The following is a 20,884-nucleotide window of genomic DNA, read 5'->3' on the forward strand; positions in this document are numbered from 1 at the left end:
CTGTTGCTGCCACGAAACCAATATATAGGTGCTTTATGTGGATTATATGGGTATATAATCGAGTGTATATAGGAGTTGAAAGCATTATAAGTAACATTTTGATCCTCGCTAAAATCAAGTTAATTTACAACTCTCTCTCTCTCTCTCTCTCTCTCTCTCTCAGCGTCAGTTTTCTGAATAGCGCTGTTTAATACGAAAACTCAATAAAAATAAGGGTCAGTTGAAATTTGAACAAATGAATCATCTTCCATGGTGGGTACTTTGAGCACATAAAATATTATAACATATAGATATTATTACATATGTATTTCTTTTAAAACAAAACACAAGCAAAAGCTATAGAAACGCATTCTCATTCGTGATCATACTGTTGGCTAAATAAACAATATTTCACTTTTTTCAGATCTTTCGTAGTAGATATGATCAACTAACTGACTATATGACTACTTAAATGCTCTTCAGGAAAGACTGAAAATGATGTCTATAGATTAATCCTTTATTTGAAAGAAAGAAAGGAAGGAAATTGGTTTCATTCAACCTTCCTCAGATCTCTTAGTTTCCGTAAATATTGCAGCCATGGTTTGATAACATCAAGGAAGTAAGTAGGGACATAGTTGTATAGAGTTTTGCTATCCTTTCTAAATAAGATTTAAAGGATGTAAGCTTCCCAGCAGGCACAGCAATGTTGATTCAACTTCGAGCTTCCCAGCAGGCACAGCAATGTTGATTCAACTTCGAGCTTCCCAGTAGGCACAGCAATGTTGATTCAACTTTGACGTTGAATTTTGGTTGGATTTATATTTGATTTTGAAAGTTGAAACAACGTTGAAGCTTCAATCCTTATTCAACGTTGATTTTAAGGTTGAAATATTGTTTCAACGTTGACTTAACATTAAATTCAGGTTAAAGTCAACCAAGTATTATTTAATTTCGGTTGAAAACCTCAGATCCCCTTCCTAAATTCCAGTTTCTTTAGTTATGCCCATTGTTTTCTCGTTTGGGGCAAACCCTTTACTCTATCTGGGGACCAAACGCCGCTCTTCATGGAATTATACGCCTCAACACCTGTATCATTGAAGGTTCCATGTTCAACCCCGTTTGAATACATCTGCGGATGTCTCTAAATTGCTTTTTGTACTTTTAGCATGTGTAAATGTTGAGTTCTGCTCAAACCGGGGCTAGAGGGCGTGGACGGTAGCATGCATTTACACTACCGTCCATGAACAGGCTCAATCAAACCGAGCCTGCAACATTTTCGTTTCTGTCGTGTTGAGCGACCTGTGAAGTTTCCACTTTTCACTATTTTATGAAATTTTCATTATTTGAAATGACATTTATAGTTCACTTTGTATATTTTCTAGTCAGGTTTACTAAATACTCTTCCATAGCCATTATGGAAATAGTTACTGTGTGTTATATTCAGAAATGCATCTCAGACAAATATCTAATGTACTTACTAGTATAAGAAGGCAGTACTAGTATGTGAAACGAAAATAAAATATAGTTAGAGATTTGCCTCCATTTTATCTCCTTCCCTTCTTCGCATCTTCTATACGGAACTGTAATTTTTATGTGATTTGTTATTGCATTGCTATGTGCATGCAGTCTACGACTGACTTTTATCTATTTTCAGTTGAATTTTTCAATTTCTTGGAACAAATACAGGCATTCGCTTTAATCATTGATGTTTATGTATGTTGGTATTTGTAGAGAATGCACTTGCTCATAGATTAAGATAAAATTTGTTTGGGTCATAGACAACCATTAAACCTGATAGGAGTATGCACCTTCTTTGTTCAAAATAACTTTACTGTTTATATTGGGCTCTTTAAATGCATGATCCTGAGCATATTTTGAACTGTTCTTTTTCTGTGTTTTTCATGTTTGATGGTTGAAACAACGTTGAAGCTTCAATCCTTATTCAACGTTGATTTTAAGGTTGAAATATTGTTTCAACGTTGACTTAACATTAAATTCAGGTTAAAGTCAACCAAGTATTATTTAATTTCGGTTGAAAACCTCAGATCCCCTTCCTAAATTCCAGTTTCTTTAGTTATGCCCATTGTTTTCTCGTTTGGGGCAAACCCTTTACTCTATCTGGGGACCAAACGCCGCTCTTCATGGAATTATACGCCTCAACACCTGTATCATTGAAGGTTCCATGTTCAACCCCGTTTGAATACATCTGCGGATGTCTCTAAATTGCTTTTTGTACTTTTAGCATGTGTAAATGTTGAGTTCTGCTCAAACCGGGGCTAGAGGGCGTGGACGGTAGCATGCATTTACACTACCGTCCATGAACAGGCTCAATCAAACCGAGCCTGCAACATTTTCGTTTCTGTCGTGTTGAGCGACCTGTGAAGTTTCCACTTTTCACTATTTTATGAAATTTTCATTATTTGAAATGACATTTATAGTTCACTTTGTATATTTTCTAGTCAGGTTTACTAAATACTCTTCCATAGCCATTATGGAAATAGTTACTGTGTGTTATATTCAGAAATGCATCTCAGACAAATATCTAATGTACTTACTAGTATAAGAAGGCAGTACTAGTATGTGAAACGAAAATAAAATATAGTTAGAGATTTGCCTCCATTTTATCTCCTTCCCTTCTTCGCATCTTCTATACGGAACTGTAATTTTTATGTGATTTGTTATTGCATTGCTATGTGCATGCAGTCTACGACTGACTTTTATCTATTTTCAGTTGAATTTTTCAATTTTTTGGAACAAATACAGGCATTCGCTTTAATCATTGATGTTTATGTATGTTGGTATTTGTAGAGAATGCACTTGCTCATAGATTAAGATAAAATTTGTTTGGGTCATAGACAACCATTAAACCTGATAGGAGTATGCACCTTCTTTGTTCAAAATAACTTTACTGTTTATATTGGGCTCTTTAAATGCATGATCCTGAGCATATTTTGAACTGTTCTTTTTCTGTGTTTTTCATGTTTGATGTTTATTTTGCTCAAACGTAAAAAAGTACTGCAATACACGAAGTTGTGGAAATTGCAATTATACTACGTGAAGCAACCCGTCTATATTATTTTTCCGTTACAGTTTTTTGTTGTTGTGGGCCTACTTTGCAAATGCGTGACTCAGAGGCTGTTTGTGGTGCTCTGTGCTTCCGAGAAATCTACCATTTCCTATTGTTTTTGGTTATAACTAATTATTGTAACCTTTTTTTTTTTAGGACCACATGATTCCAGTCAGTAATCTGCTTGTCATTTTGTGTTATGTAGCATGTGTTTGTAAGAAACCACATGTAATGTATGACTAAGTTTAGAAAAATCTAAACTTGGTTGGGGGAATACTTCAGTTATTACAAATGAGTATCTAAACCGATTATATTTGTACTGTACCAGCACAACATCTTGATTTGATAAAACATAACTTGCCAGCCTATGGTCTATGTTCTTCCTGGTGTTATAACTAACAGTTCTGTTTAGCACTTGAGTATGAACTGCCGTGACAAAATTAACTCTATACATTTACATACATGCAAAAGTATTTTGCAATTTTGCATTTAAGGTGATGCAACAAATGTATCACTGCATATAAAGTGATAATTATTTGACATAGATCGGAGTCTTTTTTATATTTTTCTGACACGTCAAATATTTTGAAGATATACTGTTATAATTACTTACCGCATATAAAATTACGCCAAATACTTTTATTTTGATAAAATTGGCACTCCTTTCATCCAAAATATGTTGATGTTGAACAGACAGTAAACAAATCTTAGAGAAAAAACACTTTATACTCTATTTATAGATAGCCGCTGTTTGACCTCTCTCGCGTATAATTTCATTAAGATGAGCACTATGTTTTCTGCATTGCAAACATCGCCAAATGTTTACAGAAATATCTGTTGAACTATGTCCCTCATCTTAATTAATAGTATTCTTCAAGAGATTAGAAATAGTGTGAAACAAAATACCAATCTCCTCCTAAATATATTAAAGAATCTTTTTTTCACTTGTCCCGCAAAAAAGTTGACAAAGCTTGTTGATTTGGGATAATTCAGTATTTGCACATAAAAGTAAAGAACCAGCTGTATCCTTAGAGACAGTTTGTATTTGTATCTTATGCTGATGGAAATGGAAATTCAAGCAAGTATTGAAAATGTTCGTTGTTCGTGTTTTGTGACATTGGTGTAAAATATAACTTGCTTCGAATGCCTTCAGTCTCTAAAGCATTTTTCATAATTTCTGGATAGCAATTTCGAAGGCCATTTTACATTTATTTCTGATGAAAATAATTACAACTGGCAGGTTATGTTCTCACCCATCCGGGCTTAACTGTATGGCGCTCTTCACTGCAACTTCGACTTAATTCCGATTGATTTGCAGCATGACATTGATAAAAGTGATTATGTAGAGCTAACACCTGAGTAGAACTGAAATGCGTGCACGGATAATCAGTGTTTTTGTATGTAATGTTAAAACTTAAGTCTGTTTAAGAAAATCTAAGGCACTTTATACATACAAATGGTAAATACCCATCAATTTTTAATGCAAAAGAGCGTCACGTTTGAACTATACACTTCTAAAACTTAAATAAACTGATCCCTTATTGCGTCTGCTTCTTCGAGCAATGAGATGAATGTTAATTATGAGGGGTAATCCTTTATTGATACAAAAACATAGACTAGGTACGCAAAACCGGTAGTATTTGACTTCTTGATATTCTTTCAGACAGAATAATTTAACACCAAGGCATTACAAAAAGATGATGCTTTTAGTGATATTACTTTTTGAATAACCGTGCCATGATTTATGCAGTTATGTTTTCTGCTTTAGTTCCCTACAATTTTAACAGCTTTGTTGATATATATAGCGCCATTGTTTTTTTTTATATGAGTGTGATCGCATTGCACAGGCTGTAAAGCTACATATCACAACAAATTAAGCAGTCTGGCATAATTATGATTTATGTAACACAAACTTCTAACCTATATTTCACTTGTGAGTCTGCAACAGTAAGAATAGCCTGCAATAAATATTCTTTTCAGTTTTTATTCTTCACAACCTCAGTGATTTATTCTGGTTACACATTATCCAGTCAAGACCATGCTGCATGTTCGTGTCAGCAGTGATGAAAATTAACTTTTATTTTTCTTAAGATGTCCAAACAAATTTGTCTTCCATGAAAATATTAATGAGAACAAATAGTTTGTTTTGGGTTAATTTTGACGATTTCTGATGAAATGTTATTGTTTTGAATAGTTCATGTCAGTCATAAATGAATTCCAAAAACAAAGTATTTTCACGAGATTTTTAATTAATGCAGTTAGTTTTCTGGTTTTTGCTGGTATTTTGTAATGTTCTGAATTGCAAAGTTACCATCTCCGCCATTTTAAAACTAAAAGAACCACGCTCATCCTCAAGTTTAAATATTGTTAAAAGTTAAGTTATATCCGTTTTTTGAGGTAGTTTCCTTCCACAATAGTTAAACAACATATAAAATAGAAGGTGATCAAACCGGGCCAATATGAGTACAAATACACGTTAGTGTAAATCACTGCCTAATCAACATGAGACGGAAGAAGGCGTTTGTTATTTAAACATACGCTCCAGAGTGGTCTTGTGGTCCCTTGTATTGGTGCTTTACGTCTGACACGCTAGAGAACCATTAACGCTTCTGGATTTGGAGCATCTCTGTATCTTGCACTATACTTCCACCAGCACTAAGAGTCGCCCGTATGGGTTACCGGTTGCGAATATAAATAAGCTTTCAAACAACCAAACAAGGTAACATATCAGCGGGTCAAAACATATCAGTCTGAAGGGTTTAAGTTAACACTACTATTATATCCATTATCTGTGTTCTTGTTAAAAACAACGACGCTGCCTTGAGAGGGTGTTTACTAGATAAATAAATTTAGTCTTTAGCAATCACAGTTAATTGTATTTTAAATTTATACCAATCATTTACGAGAAAAGTGTCTTAAATATTTATGCAAGCAAGCCTAGCGAAAAATCTACTATTATATATTATAATATACCTGATATCCGTGCGTAACGCTCAGTGCACGTTACATTTACATACAGAAACGTTCAGTGTTTGTCTACTTTTGTTAGTATACAACATTTTCTAATTTCTAACTTCGATTGAATAAAACATACTAGAATGTTATGTTAATGTCCAAAACCTTTTATGACAAGAATGTATCTCTCTCTCTCTCTCTCTCTCTCTCTCTCTCTCTCTCTCTCTTATTCACACACACACGCATACGCATGCACACATACACTATTATTGTCACTTGACCTTATATATATATATATATATATATATATATATATATATATATATATATATATATATATATATATATATATATATATATCGGGAAAAAAGATTGAAGGAAATGCCTTTTTTGATATTACATGGTTTAATTCATTAAAATTTATAAGTTAAAAATCTCAACCGGTTTCACCATTAATATGAATCTTCAGGAGAATGTTTATGACGTCGTCGTCAGGCAACGACGTTACCAATAATGACGTCGCTTATGTAAATATGAAGAATATTTGTTAAATTGTCGTTAGCGTCATTGAAAAAATATAAAATAATGCATAAATTCTGTCCTTGTAGATTCTGCAAATATTTATACAAGTAAAAGAGCCACAACAGAATATGTTGAAGTCACAAATGTTACACACTTGAAATTAAGACCAACTGTTGCTGGTCCAGCGTGCCAAACACACAGACTCAGTAATGTTTTAGATATTTTACTAAGGCCACTTACAAAATATGTTCCTAGCTATTTACGCGATAGTACAGACTTTCTAAACTCTCTTCCAGAAAGGATTACAGCAAGAACAATTCTAGTGTATTTTGATGTTGAATCTCTGTATTCTAATATACCGCATGTATTAGGACTGGAGGCATTACAATACTGGTAAAATCTATATCCAGAAGAAATACCTAAACGTTTTGATAAGGAATTCATCACGGAAGCAGCAAAGTTAATACTTATGAATAATACATTCTACTTTAACGGAAAATATTATAGGCAAATAAAAGGTACGGCCATGGGGACAAAATTTGCACCGGTCTATGCTACACTAGTTATTGGCTATCTTGAAAACAAATTATATAATGACGTTTCTTCTACATTTGGTGAAGAATCCAAAGACTATTTCAAAGATCACTGGAAACGCTTTTTTGGATGTCTATTGACATCTTCATTTTGTGGACACGTTCTACTAAAGACCTAGAAATTCTAGAAAAACTGTTGAACAGTCTCAATGAAAATCTGAAATTTACGATGGAGAAAAGCAACACTGAATTACCCTTCTTGGATGTTCTTGTAATAAAATCAGGCACTTACTTAGAAACAGATGTTTACTATAAACCAACAGACAGCAAACAATACCTCTTATTTAATTTTTGTCATCCGAAACACACAAAAGAAAATATTCCGTTTTGTCTTGCAAGAAGGATATGTGCTATAGTTTCAAATACATACCAACGTGATTATCGACTTTCAGAACTAAGACGATATCTTTTAGCCCGCAGTTACCCTTTGCCACTTGTTAAAAATGGCATTAAAATGGCGCTAAGAATCTCGAAACGTGAATTAAGACAAGTAAAAGAAAAAGATAACTCTCCAACAATTCCATTCGTATCGACACACAATCCGAAAAATGCAGAGTTTTTTAGTATCATCAAAAATAATATACCAATATTAAAAGTGGATGAGAAAATGAGAAAAATTATAGACAAACACAATTTAATAAAAAGTAAAAGACAACCGGCTAATCTTAAGAAATTATTAACACGCGCTAAATTTGATGACGAAAAACAAGAATACAGAATTACGAAATGTGGCAGAGGAAACTGTGGATTATGTCCTCATCTTCTAGAAGGGAACACATATACATTTAGAAACGGTAAATATTTCAAAATAAAATTTTCAGCAACCTGCGAAATCAAGAATGTAGTATATGTAATACGCTGCTCTGGTTGTAAAGAAGATTATATAGGAGAAACCATCAATCGAAGAAACAGAGTAACACTACATAATCAACATATAAGACAAGCAGACGCGGCAATACTTCCAGTAAGCAGACATATAGCAAACTGTGCAAAAAACTGTACACCGAAATTCAACATATTCCCATTTTACAAGCCGAAAGAAAATAATAATACCCTTCGGAAGATTAAAGAAACATACTTCATCAATCTATTTAAACCGTCTCTGAATGCGAAATAATTATTACTACCATGTACTTGTATAAATATTTGCAGAATCTACAAGGACGGAATTTATGCATTATTTTATATTTTTTCAATGATGCTAACGACAATTTAACAAATATTCTTCATTTACATAAGCGACGTCATTATTGGTAACGTCGTTGCCTGACGACGACGTCATAAACATTCTCCTGAAGATCCATATTAATGGTGAAACCGGTTGAGATTTTTAACTTATATATATTACTGAATTAAACCATGTAATATCAAAAAAGGCATTTCCTTCAATCTTTTTTCCCGCTATATTATCCGTATTGTTCAACAACAGTACATTTTGGATATATATATATATATATATATATATATATATATATATATATATATATATATATATATATAGCAAAATATAATTAGAATGAAAAAGCAGCTGCCTGGTATCATTCAGTAGCAGAATTGAACAGGCTCACTTTTATTTTATAGGTATTTCAATATATCTAAAATAGAGTCTCATGTGATACATTTCTGATGATTTTCAGCACTATAGTCATTATGTTTAGTTTAATGTTTTTAATAGTATTGTAAAGAAAAAAAATTTGGTGAAATGCTAAAAAGCCTATTAGATTCTTTTGCGACCGTGATTGAAGTTAACCGGTTTTTTTAAGCTGAAAATATTTCAGAAAAAGTTTTAAAAATAAAAGATCTGAAGGTAGACAAAATTAACAATTACTTTTGTATCTGATATTGAAGTTTTCACGACTTTTACCTATATGACATGATGAACCTGTTTATAGCATTACTGACATACCATGTTAGTTCATTTACGTAATATTACAGCTGTAAGTGGTAGGTAAAAGCATATAAATATATCAACACACTAGCATCCCTGTCTCTTTTCTTTCAGTTGATTTATTTGTTATCAAATAACTCTTATTTTCATTATTTTCTGGTATGTTAAAGAAATGCAATATCTTTTGTTGTTACTGGATCAAGATAAAAGTCGATTGGATCACAGATGATAACAAATCACAAAATTTGATGAGATAATTTTCTGCAAAATCTAGCTTTATTTATTCAAGTCGAAATCATTTAGAACTGCAGTATTTGATAGGAAACATCTGCAGAAAAACAGCTCATTTATTTGACTGCATATTGATTTAAATACTCTATGCGTTTCGTGGTAAAAAAGTCAGTGAACTTTCCGATAAATGTTACACATCTGGCGATCTTGCATACCCATAGAACCCATTTTCATTTATCCTACATCGATAAGAAGGTAAATGCTTAAACTTCGGACTAATATCTTACTAGAAATCTTACTGGAAATCCAGGTATTAATGACGACCGACAGTAGCCTACTTGTCTAACAAACATGTTGTTCTAAAAATATTTTCCGTTCCAGGCGTATATCCATGCATTAAAAGCCTCTAGCGAAATGACAGGACATTAACACTATTGTAGAGCAACCTATAGTGTATATTTTTCTTAGAAGATTGGCTGTGATAATTCCCAACGTGTGTTTATGCTAGCCATACTTTCATAATATATGAGTACAAACAAGTCAATGTCGTGTTTTTCTTTCAACAGTATTGCAGTTACGTAACCAGTGCTCCTCGATTATCTACCAGTAGTATCCTCTTCCCCGCAACTAACTGCCAATTGAATCAGAGGTGGAGGACAAATAATTTCAGACAAAATATCAGTTATCAAATTGTCACGAAAATCTAACGCTTCGCCCGGGGAACAAACTTACGACTCTGCAATCCGTAGATCTGTGCTCTCCCTGTTGAGCTAATCTGGTATGCTATGTATAATCCTCTTGCCATTCTGAATGCAAACAAAGAAAATCAACGTCATGTTCCTTATCTCTGAATATCAACAATGAATATAAACATCATGTTTCTTCTCTCTACAAACCAAGAAAATGAGCATCATGTTCCGTCCCTCTACAAACAAAGTAAATCAGCATCGTGTTCCTTATCTCTGAATACAAACAAAGAAAATCAGCATCATGTTCTGTCCCTCTACAAACAAGTAAAATCAGCATCATGTTCCTTATCTCTGAATACAAACAATGAATATCAGCACCATGTTCATTCCCTCTACAAACAAAGAAAATCAGCATCATGTTCCTTATCTCTGAATACAAACAAAGAAAATCAGCATCATGTTCATTCCCTCTACAAACAAAGAAAATCAGCATCGTGTTCCTTATCTCTGAATACAAACAAAGAAAATCAGCTTCATGTTCCGTCCCTCTACAAACAAAGAAAATTGGCATCATGTTCCTTATCTCTGAATAGAAACAATGAATATCAGCACCATGTTCATTCCCTCTACAAATAAAGAAAATCAGCATCATGTTTCTTATCTCTGAATACAAACAAAGAAAATCAGCATCGTGTTCCTTATCTCTGAATACAAACAAAGAAAATCAGCATCATGTTCCGTCCCTCTACAAACAAAGAAAATCAGCATCGTGTTCCTTATTTCTGAATACAAACAATGAATATCAGCATCACGTTCATTCCCTCTACAAACAAAGAAAATCAGCATCATGTTCCTTATTTCTGAATACAAACAATGAATATCAGTATCAGGTTCATTCCCTCTACAAACAAAGAAAATCAGCATCATGTTCCTTATCTCTGAATACAAACAATGAATATCAGCATCAGGTTTATTCCCTCTACAAACAAAGAAAACCAGCATCGTGTTCCTTATTTCTGAATACAAACAACGAATATCAGCATCACGTTCATTCCCTCTACAAACAAAGAAAATCAGCATCATGTTCCTTATCTCTGAATACAAACAAAGAAAATCAGCATCATGTTCCGTCCCTTTACAAACAAAGAAAATCAGCATCATGTTCCTTATCTCTGAATACAAACAATGAATATCAGCACCATGTTCATTCCCTCTACAAATAAAGAAAATCAGCATCATGTTCCTTATCTCTGAATACAAACAAAGAAAATCAGCATCGTGTTCCTTATCTCTGAATACAAACAAAGAAAATCAGCATCATGTTCCGTCCCTCTACAAACAAAGAAAATCAGCATCATGTTCCTTATCTCTGAATACAAACAATGAATATCAGCATCACGTTCATTCCCTCTACAAACAAAGAAAATCAGCATCATGTTCCTTATTTCTGAATACAAACAATGAATATCAGCATCACGTTCATTCCCTCTACAAACAAAGAAAATCAGCATCGTGTTCCTTATCTCTGTATACAAACAATGAATATCAGTATCAGGTTCATTCCCTCTACAAACAAAGAAAATCAGCATCGTGTTCCTTATCTCTGAATACAAACAAAGAAAATCAGCGTCATGTTCCGTCCCTCTACAAACAAAGAAAATCAGCATCGTGTTCCTTTTCTCTGAATACAAACAAAGAAAATCAGCATCATGTTCATTCCCTCTACAAACAAAGAAAATCAGCATCGTGTTCCTTTTCTCTGAATACAAACAAAGAAATTCAGGATCATGTTCATTCCCTCTACAAACAAAGAAAATCAGCATCGTGTTCCTTATTTCTGAATACAAACAAAGAAAATCAGCATCGTGTTCCTTATCTTTGAAGACAAACAAATAAAATCAGCATCATGTTCCTTATCTCTGAACACAAACAGTGAATATCAGTATCAGGTTCATTCCCTCTACAAACAAAGAAAATCAGCATCGTGTTCCTTATCTCTGAATACAAACAAAGAATATCAGCATCATGTTCCGTCCCTCTACAAACAAAGAAAAAATCAGCATCGTGTTCCTTTTCTCTGAATACAAACAAAGAAAATCAGCATCATGTTCATTCCCTCTACAAACAAAGACAATGAGCATCGTGTTCCTTATCTCTGAATACAAACAACGAATATCAGCATCATGTTCATTCCCTCTACAAACAAAGAAAATCAACATCATGTTCCGTCCCTCTACAAACAAGGAAAATCAGCATCGTGTTCCTTATCTCTGAATACAAACAATCAATATCAGCATCGTGTTTTTTATTTCTGAATACAAATCACAACATGAGCAGCATGTTCATTTATCTGAATGCAAACAAATATCAGCAGTATGTTTTCCTTTATCTTCGAATGCAGTAAAGAACATCAACATTTTTGCAATGAGGAACATAAGCATCATGTTCCCTTTTTTTGGAAAACAAATAACATCAGCAGTTTGTTTCTAAGATTTATATACAAGCAGAACTTCAGCATCATATCCCATATCTCTGAATACAACAAAGGACATCACCATCACTTTCCTTATTTCTGAAAACTATCAAAGTCCATAAGCGTGATGTTCCTTATCTCCGAATACATATATAGATCATCAGCATCATGCTCCGTACTTCTAGATACAAATAAAACCATCAGTATCTTGTTCCTTATCTTCATGTTCAAACAAAGAACATCAGCACCATAATCCATATCTCTGATTAGAAAACAAGGAATATCAGATTCATGTTTCTTTGCTCTGAAAACAAACAAAACAGTATCTTGTTCCTTATCTCTGAATACAATAAAGGACATCAGCTTTATGATTCTTCTCATTTAATACAAATAAGAAACATCAGCATCTAGTTCCTGATTTCTGAACTGTTCCAAATCTGAGTACAAAAAAAACAAAGACAAATATCAAACAGGGAATTCCACGTACCAAAATCGCAGCCTCCTCAAAACGAAACCTACAGCACGCAGACGTGCACATCACAAACACACACACACATACACGTGCACACACACAAAGCCAACTCACGAGGACAAAACGAACAAACAAAGGAACACACACACATACACAAAGCCTACACAAGAGGACAAAACGAACAAACAAAGGAACACAGTGTGGCACCGCCTTGGAACGGTCAGTTGCAAAAACAGCCATTCAATGTCGATGAAATTTAATGAAAATGCGAATGTGCTAATTTCGATTTAAGGAAATTATTTTTATAACAGTTCAATTTTTCAGTAAGTAGTTGAAAAATCAGAGTGAATTGTATCTGAAATATTTCTCAGCGAAAACTATAAAAAAAAATATCTTCTTTGAGTGAAAAATATCGGTTTAGTGAGATTTTTCATGTAAGTCACTCATGAACATCGTAACACAAGTTTGTTCATGGCTAGGCCAGTCGTAAAATATTGTATCAGATGTGATTGGAACTTATATGTAACTAAGGAGTCGTTTATATAATTTAAGGGGCATATATATACCTATTTGCAAGGACAAATATAACAAATCGGACACATTTGTAATTAAAATATTAAATGTTTACTAAATCTGACACATATATAACTACGATCACACATATCAGACCTTTTGACGAAATGTACAATTATCATCATCACGGTTTCCTCCCACTCCACTCTGTATTTGCCAAGGGTGTGGAATGTCTGAAAAGGAAGTGTTTGCCCAATTAAGTTTGCGAGAAGACATTTAAATAATAAGAATTGCTGATATATGTTTTCTTACTAAGGAAGGAATACAAAGGTATTTTCCTGTTCTGTATATTTTATGCATGCAAGATGTCATAGAATACATTTTAATGGTTTTAGTTTGGATTATAAATTTATGAGCGAAATGAATATTTCATCCTACTGTTGTCTGACTCTGACTTTGAAGTTTAAAACAGGTTTAAAAAGCCAAACAAGTTCATGTACCAGACCAATAAAATAAAAATGTGGAAAACCACAGGTCGCCCTACACGACATAAACGAAAATGTTGCAGGCTCGGTTTGATTGAACCTGTTCATGGATGGGAGTGGAAGTACAAGCTAACGTTCACGCCCTCTAACCCCGGATTAAGCACAACTCAACATTTACACATGTAAAATACCAGAATGTAAATTAAAGATATCCGCAGATGTATTCTTACGGCGTTGCGAATGGAACATTCAATGGTGCACAGAGTTCAATTCCATGAAAAGCGGCGAAAAAAAAATAATGGCTGCGCCTTAAATGAAAAAACAATGGACAGAACTAAAGAAACTGGAATTTAGAGAGGGATCTGTGGTTATGGAGCCTGCATATCACGGACACGTCTAAAAGACAAAATTTTAAAAAGTATGCACCATATCCAAGAGGTGAATTCCGACTTGTTTTTTTTTTTCTTTTTTTTATTTTATATAAAGAAATATTTTCCCTAGAAAATATACCAAAACTGACATTTCCATTTTAGCTCACCAAAGGCTCATGGTGAGCTTTTGTGCTTACAACATTTCTGATTTCGCAGAATTTTGCGGAAATCTCACGTAAAATCCTTCGTCTTTGTCTTTGATTTTTTTTAACTTTTTATATAGAATTTTGTATCTTGATATCTTTATGAATGATAATGATAATAATTGACAATATGTGATCGTTTTGGGGTGATTTTTCGAATATTTAACTTATAAATTAAATTTAAAATTCTTCAATTTATATTAAAGTTGCACGTAATTTATCATGTCTTGCGGTTAAAGATACTGTCAAATGTTTGATAATGGTGATTTATAAATAACTTAATAATATCTTACATAAATTAGAAAAATTAGAAACAGAAGTATGCCGCAGATTTTTTACGAAATTATCCCGTTTCTTTTGCGGTTTTCCGTCACATTTAACAGAATTATTTTACCCATCGAAATATTTATTGTGTGATCTTAATAAACAGTACATCATTGAAAGGATTAAGTTATGTTTCGATCTTCTCAGATCGTTCAGCACGACTTTTATGTCGTGTTATTGGTACTGTTTAGTTTCTCAGCATGACCATTTCGGCCTGGGTGGTTCCAATACTCCCGCTTTCATAGCCTTGGGTATTGTATAATCACTACTTGGATATGGTGCCTGCTTTTTAATTTTGTCTTTTGACAGTTCCTGTGATACCCAGGTTACATAACCTCAGATCCCCTTTCTAAATTCCAGTTTGTTTAGTTCTGCCCGTTGTTTACTCGTTTGGGGCAAACCCTTTACTTTATCTGGGGACAAAACGCCGCTCTTCATGGAATTACACGCCTCAACACGTGTATCACTGAAGGTTCCATGTTCACCGCCGTTTGATTACATCTGCGGATGTCTCTAAATTGCTTTTTGTACTTTTAACATGTGTAAATGTTGAGTTCTGCTCAACCCGGGGCTAGAGGGCGTGGACGGTAGCTTCCACTACCGTCCATGAACAGGCTCAATCAAACAGAGCCTGCAACATTTTCGTTTTTGTCGTGTTGGGCGACCTGTGAAGTTTCCACTTTTATTTTATTTTTGATTTTTTTTCAAAGGGAATTGCAATACAATTTGAAAAATTTACAATGTACGTTAAAGTCGTTCGTAATTTGCTATGTCTTTTCCATTTGCGGTAAAAGATACTAGCAAATTCGTGTTTGTTATTAATAGTGTTTAGTGATATTTACTTATACCTTACATTTACGTATTCAAAGAAAAGGTTTAAAAGAAAAAATACCAGAAACAGAAGTATGTCGCTGATTTTTACGAAATCATCCCGTATTTTTTTTGCAGATTGTCCATTGAATCTAACAGAATATTGTTTTTAAACGCAATATTAATCGCGTAATCTTAAGGAATAAAACATGATTGAGACAATGAAGTAATTTGGATTGCTTTTTATTATTATTTCAAATGGAAATTAAATTAAATTTGAAGTGTCTATAACTTCTGTTGAATCGAACGAAATAATTTATCAATATATCTCTTCCATCTGCACTAAGATATACCAGCAAATCAGTGTTTGATTATGATGGATTTTAGATATCTAAATGTTCAGAAAATATTTAAAAAGAAGTCTGAAAAAATATCAAATAGACTGAAAAGTCAATTCAGTCCAATAATTCAAACATAAAAGTGTAGAGTAAAATTTTAATTGTCGAATTCCGTATTTTTACCAAGAAAGCACGCACCTCCATTATTCAGTTTATGTCTAAAACAAATACAGTAAGTTTAAAAGTTTTGAGAATATTTCGCGAAATAACACCTTATCCGATGATTTTTAAGTTGCAAACTACAAGTTAAAAGTGGTATCTTATATTTTGTGCTTTTCTTGTGTGATGTGCGAACTATGTAAAAAAGTTATAGTTCCATAGGAAGCAATTTGCAACGTAACACAAACACGAGTCTTAACGTTTTTGATGTTCATTTACACGGTAGAATATTTCGTACTTTCATAATTCAGTCTTAACAAGTGTCATATTTAAAACCTAACCTAATATCTACGAGACCCATTTCCTAGGTCTCAGTCCAGCCGGACTCCTAAGCCCTTCTGACTCGAGATATCTAAAACATCAATATATAGTAATTCTCTAAGATTCACTGTCTGACTATTTGACGTATAAAACGTGTGGGTTTGATATGATAAACAGTTACAAAATGCATCATATATCAACTTGACAGGATGTACTGGTTATATGTCCGCTAATGTACTTCTGACCTTATCTGACAAGTTAAACAAATAAAAAAAATATCTTTGATTATTTTACACTTTTGGCTGTTCCTATTAACATACTTACATAAAACTGGTCTGTTTAAACACTATATGTGTCATCACCCTACTTTGTTAAAGTGCCTTATCTGATCTTACAGAGATAATGGTAATTAGAGAATTGGTCATTGGTATTATGCTTGTCGTAATTAAATGATTAGCACCCTGCTGTTAAATGGTCACATTTACTTGGTATTGTTTATACAATATTATCTGCTTTGTAAATTAGGAAGTCGCGAATTCATTATCTTGGAAATAGTTTTCCTTAACCAGTTCAAGTTGTAAAATAATTCACCAGTATTCACGCCAAAATGGAACTATTCCACAAGACGTATTACGATTTCCGGTCCTGGCTAACGTGATAACCTACCATTTGGCACCATACATGCGCCAATAAACAGTTCTATTACATTTTATCTAAGTTTTACAATAAAAGATATATTCGAATCGAAATAATTTAGAGCAAACAAAGCTATGTTCCAGCAATATTTATACACTAAGGCGGTTCTTCGTCAAGTGTAATAATTTCACGAGGGCGCACTTAAATGAAAATTTATGGGGATAATATTTGATATTGTTTTTTGTATAAAAATGGCAGATTAAAAATACGGTATATCCACTTCCTCTTTGAAAATTTCGGGAGATTTATTAAATATACGGGACATGAGTCATTCTGTTCAATAATCATTTGACAAAATATACTTAACTGATGATCGATTTTTTTATATATCAAATGTATATGAACTACTGTGTTTGTATCGTGAAGTTGGACTGTTCTTCATTTAAGGAATAATTTGGAGTACGTATTTAAATCATTACCGTACTTATAAGTGTTTTATTACATAGCACGAGTAATACTTTTTTAGTTTCTATGCTATGTTGATTTATAGACAATTATTCACTTGCGATTTTATATAAACAGTCATCTTATAGTTATCAATATAGCTTGATAAAATTTATTACAGTATTAAAAGTAATTATTATACGTGCATTTTAACGGTTCAAGTTTAAAACTTACTCGGTTTAATAGAGAAAACAAGCATAAATCACTGATAATAGCTTGTATATTGAAATTTTTGTGTATTATACAATTATTTACGGACAAGTTAAACAGTGTTTTTAGTAAATATACGATAGTAAAATGAATTTTACTGTAACTGTAGCTTTGCCTTCATGATTCCGCGCTTCATGTATCACCTGCGCAGTGAAATGGCGATGGCGAAGAGTTAGATCATTATTGCAAAGTGCGACACGGTGGCAAACTGCAAAAACTCTTGATTTCATGCTTAGTTATCGTGATCTCGTTCGAGATCACGACGGCGAGTTGTGAGAATGCTAAATTCCGTAATTCGCCGTCGTATGTTAGATCACAATGGCGAAGTGCGACTTTGAGAAAATTGCACTATTTTGCGCTTGTGATCTCGCGCTTTGCCGCCATGGATCGTGATCAAACGCTTCCCTCATCACCTGCGCATGATGGAGAAGCACAAAACGCAATATTACGATTTCGAAGCGCAGAATTGCAATTGTGAAGCGCGAAATTCCGAAAAATTCACTATTTCGCGCTTCGCCATTGTGATTTCGTGCTTCGTCATTGTGATTTCACGCTAGCGAAATAATGTAAACAGTTAATTTTAACTATAACAAACACTGTTTTAATTAATTATCGGTAAAATGTAATTGAAAATGTCCCCATTTTAGCTCTTATTTGATCTATGAAAACAAACATAGTAGTGTAAGGAACATATTTCCATGCCCAAATGTTAAAATATATATACCGTTGAAATAACACATAATAAGATATACCGAACCAAAAAAAAAGTCTTTTTTTTTCAGAAGTTTTATACGAGGCTTTAACATTAGCATTGGGTAGACATTGTAATAACATATTGATTCGTAAAACAAATATTGAAATCATAGCGTAATAGTTGATATATCTGAACAACATCTAAAAGCAAGTATTACACTGAAATCTTGTTCTAAATGTAGTTTAAGGTATTCTGAAATATAACGACATAAATCAGCAATTTGAAGTGTGTATGTTTGCCAGATTTTCACTACGCAGCTGCGTAAAGGCAGCTGCGCGCCTGCTTAATATGTAGTTTCTTAAATTGTTGTATTTTAAGTCACAAAATATCAATAAATAAAACAAATGAATTTTAGAATTGACATTACAAAATCATGTCGGTTCATAATAATTAATTCTGCTCTTTCTTTTCTGTGTGACATGTAGTATGTCATCAAATGTTTCAGACTCCAGGTTAAAATTCTGATAATGACCTTGCTAGATTTTTACAACCACGTCTATTTTTAAGTCACAAAAATACATGAAATAGAAAAAAGTGGAAACTTCACAGGTCGCCCAACACGACAAAAACAAAAATGTTGCAGGCTCGCTTTGATTGAGCCTGTTCATGGACAGTAGTGGATAAAGTTGTGTTTTTTTTTTCGAAAACGGTTGATTACAAGTTATACTATTAACTGTGTAGGTTTTATTTGATTTTTTTCACTCTAAAATGGTTCAATATCATACGTATGAAAGTTTCATAATGACAATTTTCATGATATTTTAACTGAAAAAAGTCACAAAACAAGTACAAATTTTCATGAAAGTATAATTATATTTCCACACATTCTAATTTCATAAAAAGGTTTAAAACACTGCCTAAAAATATGTTCATATTTATCTTGCATTCATTGAAAATCTGTTATAATGATATATCTTTAGTTTTTATCAAAACCGTCAGTTTCAGGAATGTTAAATAGCAGAAAATTAATTCCGTTTTAAAACCAGATATTTTATGAAAATCCTACGAACATAATTTCCGCCTTTAATTTGACATAGGCGGACTTTGAATCTGTTATCTTTTTTGTTCGTTTTTATTTGGCATAACTGACACTGATATTTAAATAAAAATAAACAAGAGCTGTCACTATTGGTGACAAATGCCCCCGCAGCACCTTGACCTTTGACCTGGTGACCCCAAAAGTCAGTAGGGGTGGTGTACTCAATAAGTACTATCAGCATGTGAAGTTTGAAGGTCCTGGGTGAAGTGGTTCGCATGTAAAGTGCCTTCATGCAAAAAGATAACGTTGGCCCCTGTGACCTTGACCTTTGACCTGGTGACCCCAAAGTCAGTAGGATTAGTGTACTCATAAAGTACTATCAGCATGTGAAGTTTGAAGGTCCTGGGTGAAGTGGTTCGCGAGTAAAGTGCCTTCATGCAAAATGTTAATGTTGGCCCATGTCACCTTGACCTTTGACCTGGTGACCCCAAAGTCAGTAGGGTTGGTATACTCAATAAGTACTATCAGCACGTGAAGTTTGAAGGTTCTGGGTGCAGTCATTCGCGAGTAAAGTGCCGGCCCCTGTGACGTTGACCTTTGACCTGGTGAACCCAAAGTCAGTAGGGGTGGTGTACTCAATAAGTACTATTACCACGTGAAGTTTGAAGGTCCTGGATACAGTGGTTCGCGAGTAAAGTGCCTTCATGCAAAAAGTTATCGTTGGCCCCTGTGACCTTGATCTTTGACCTGGTGACCCCAAAGTCAGCAGAGGTGGTGTACTCAATAAGTACTATCAGCATGTGAAGTTTGAAGGTCCTAGGTGCAGTGGTTCGCGAGTAAAGTGCCCTCATGCAAAAAGGTAACGTTGACCCCTGTGACCTTGACTTTGACCTGTGACCCAAAAGTCAGTAGGGTTGGTGTACTCATAAAGTACTATCAGCAGGTAAAGTTTGAAGGTCCTGGGTGAAGTGGTTCGCGAGTAAAGTGCCTTCATGCAAAATGTTAATGTTGGCCAATGTCACCTTGACCTTTGACCTGGTGACCCCAAAGTCAGTAGGGGTGGTGTACTCAATAAGTACTATCAGCACGTGAAGTTTGAAGGTCTTGGGTGCAGTCATTCGCGAGTAAAGTGCCGGCCCCTGTGACGTTGACCTTTGACCTGGTGAACCCAAAGTCAGTAGGGGTGGTGTACTCAATAAGTACGTTTACCACGTGAAGTTTGAAGGTCCTGGATGCAGTGGTTCGCGAGTAAAGTGCTTTCATGCAAAAGTTATCGTTGGCCCCTGTGACCTTGACCTTTGACCTGGTGACCCCAAAGTCAGCAAAGGTGGTGTACTCAATAAGTACTATCAGCATGTGAAGCTTGAAGGTCCTAGGTGCAGTGGTTCGCGAGTAAAGTGCCTTCATG

General features: G+C 34.0%; 1 protein-coding gene across 2 annotated transcripts in view; it reads left to right on the forward strand.

The window, feature by feature from the left end:
- The first annotated feature begins 17,375 nt into the window (after nucleotides 1-17,375).
- LOC128557823 (DNA damage-regulated autophagy modulator protein 1-like) overlaps nucleotides 17,376-20,884 on the forward strand; it is a 110,683-nt gene continuing 107,174 nt past the window's right edge. For both annotated transcript variants that reach the window (XM_053546239.1, XM_053546241.1), the window contains exon 1: nucleotides 17,376-17,488. The gene's annotated coding sequence lies outside the window, so the exon portion shown is untranslated. The remainder of the gene's footprint in view (nucleotides 17,489-20,884) is intronic.

Source organism: Mercenaria mercenaria, chromosome 6, assembly GCF_021730395.1.
Source record: "Mercenaria mercenaria strain notata chromosome 6, MADL_Memer_1, whole genome shotgun sequence".
In the NCBI taxonomy this organism is placed as follows: domain Eukaryota; kingdom Metazoa; phylum Mollusca; class Bivalvia; order Venerida; family Veneridae; genus Mercenaria; species Mercenaria mercenaria.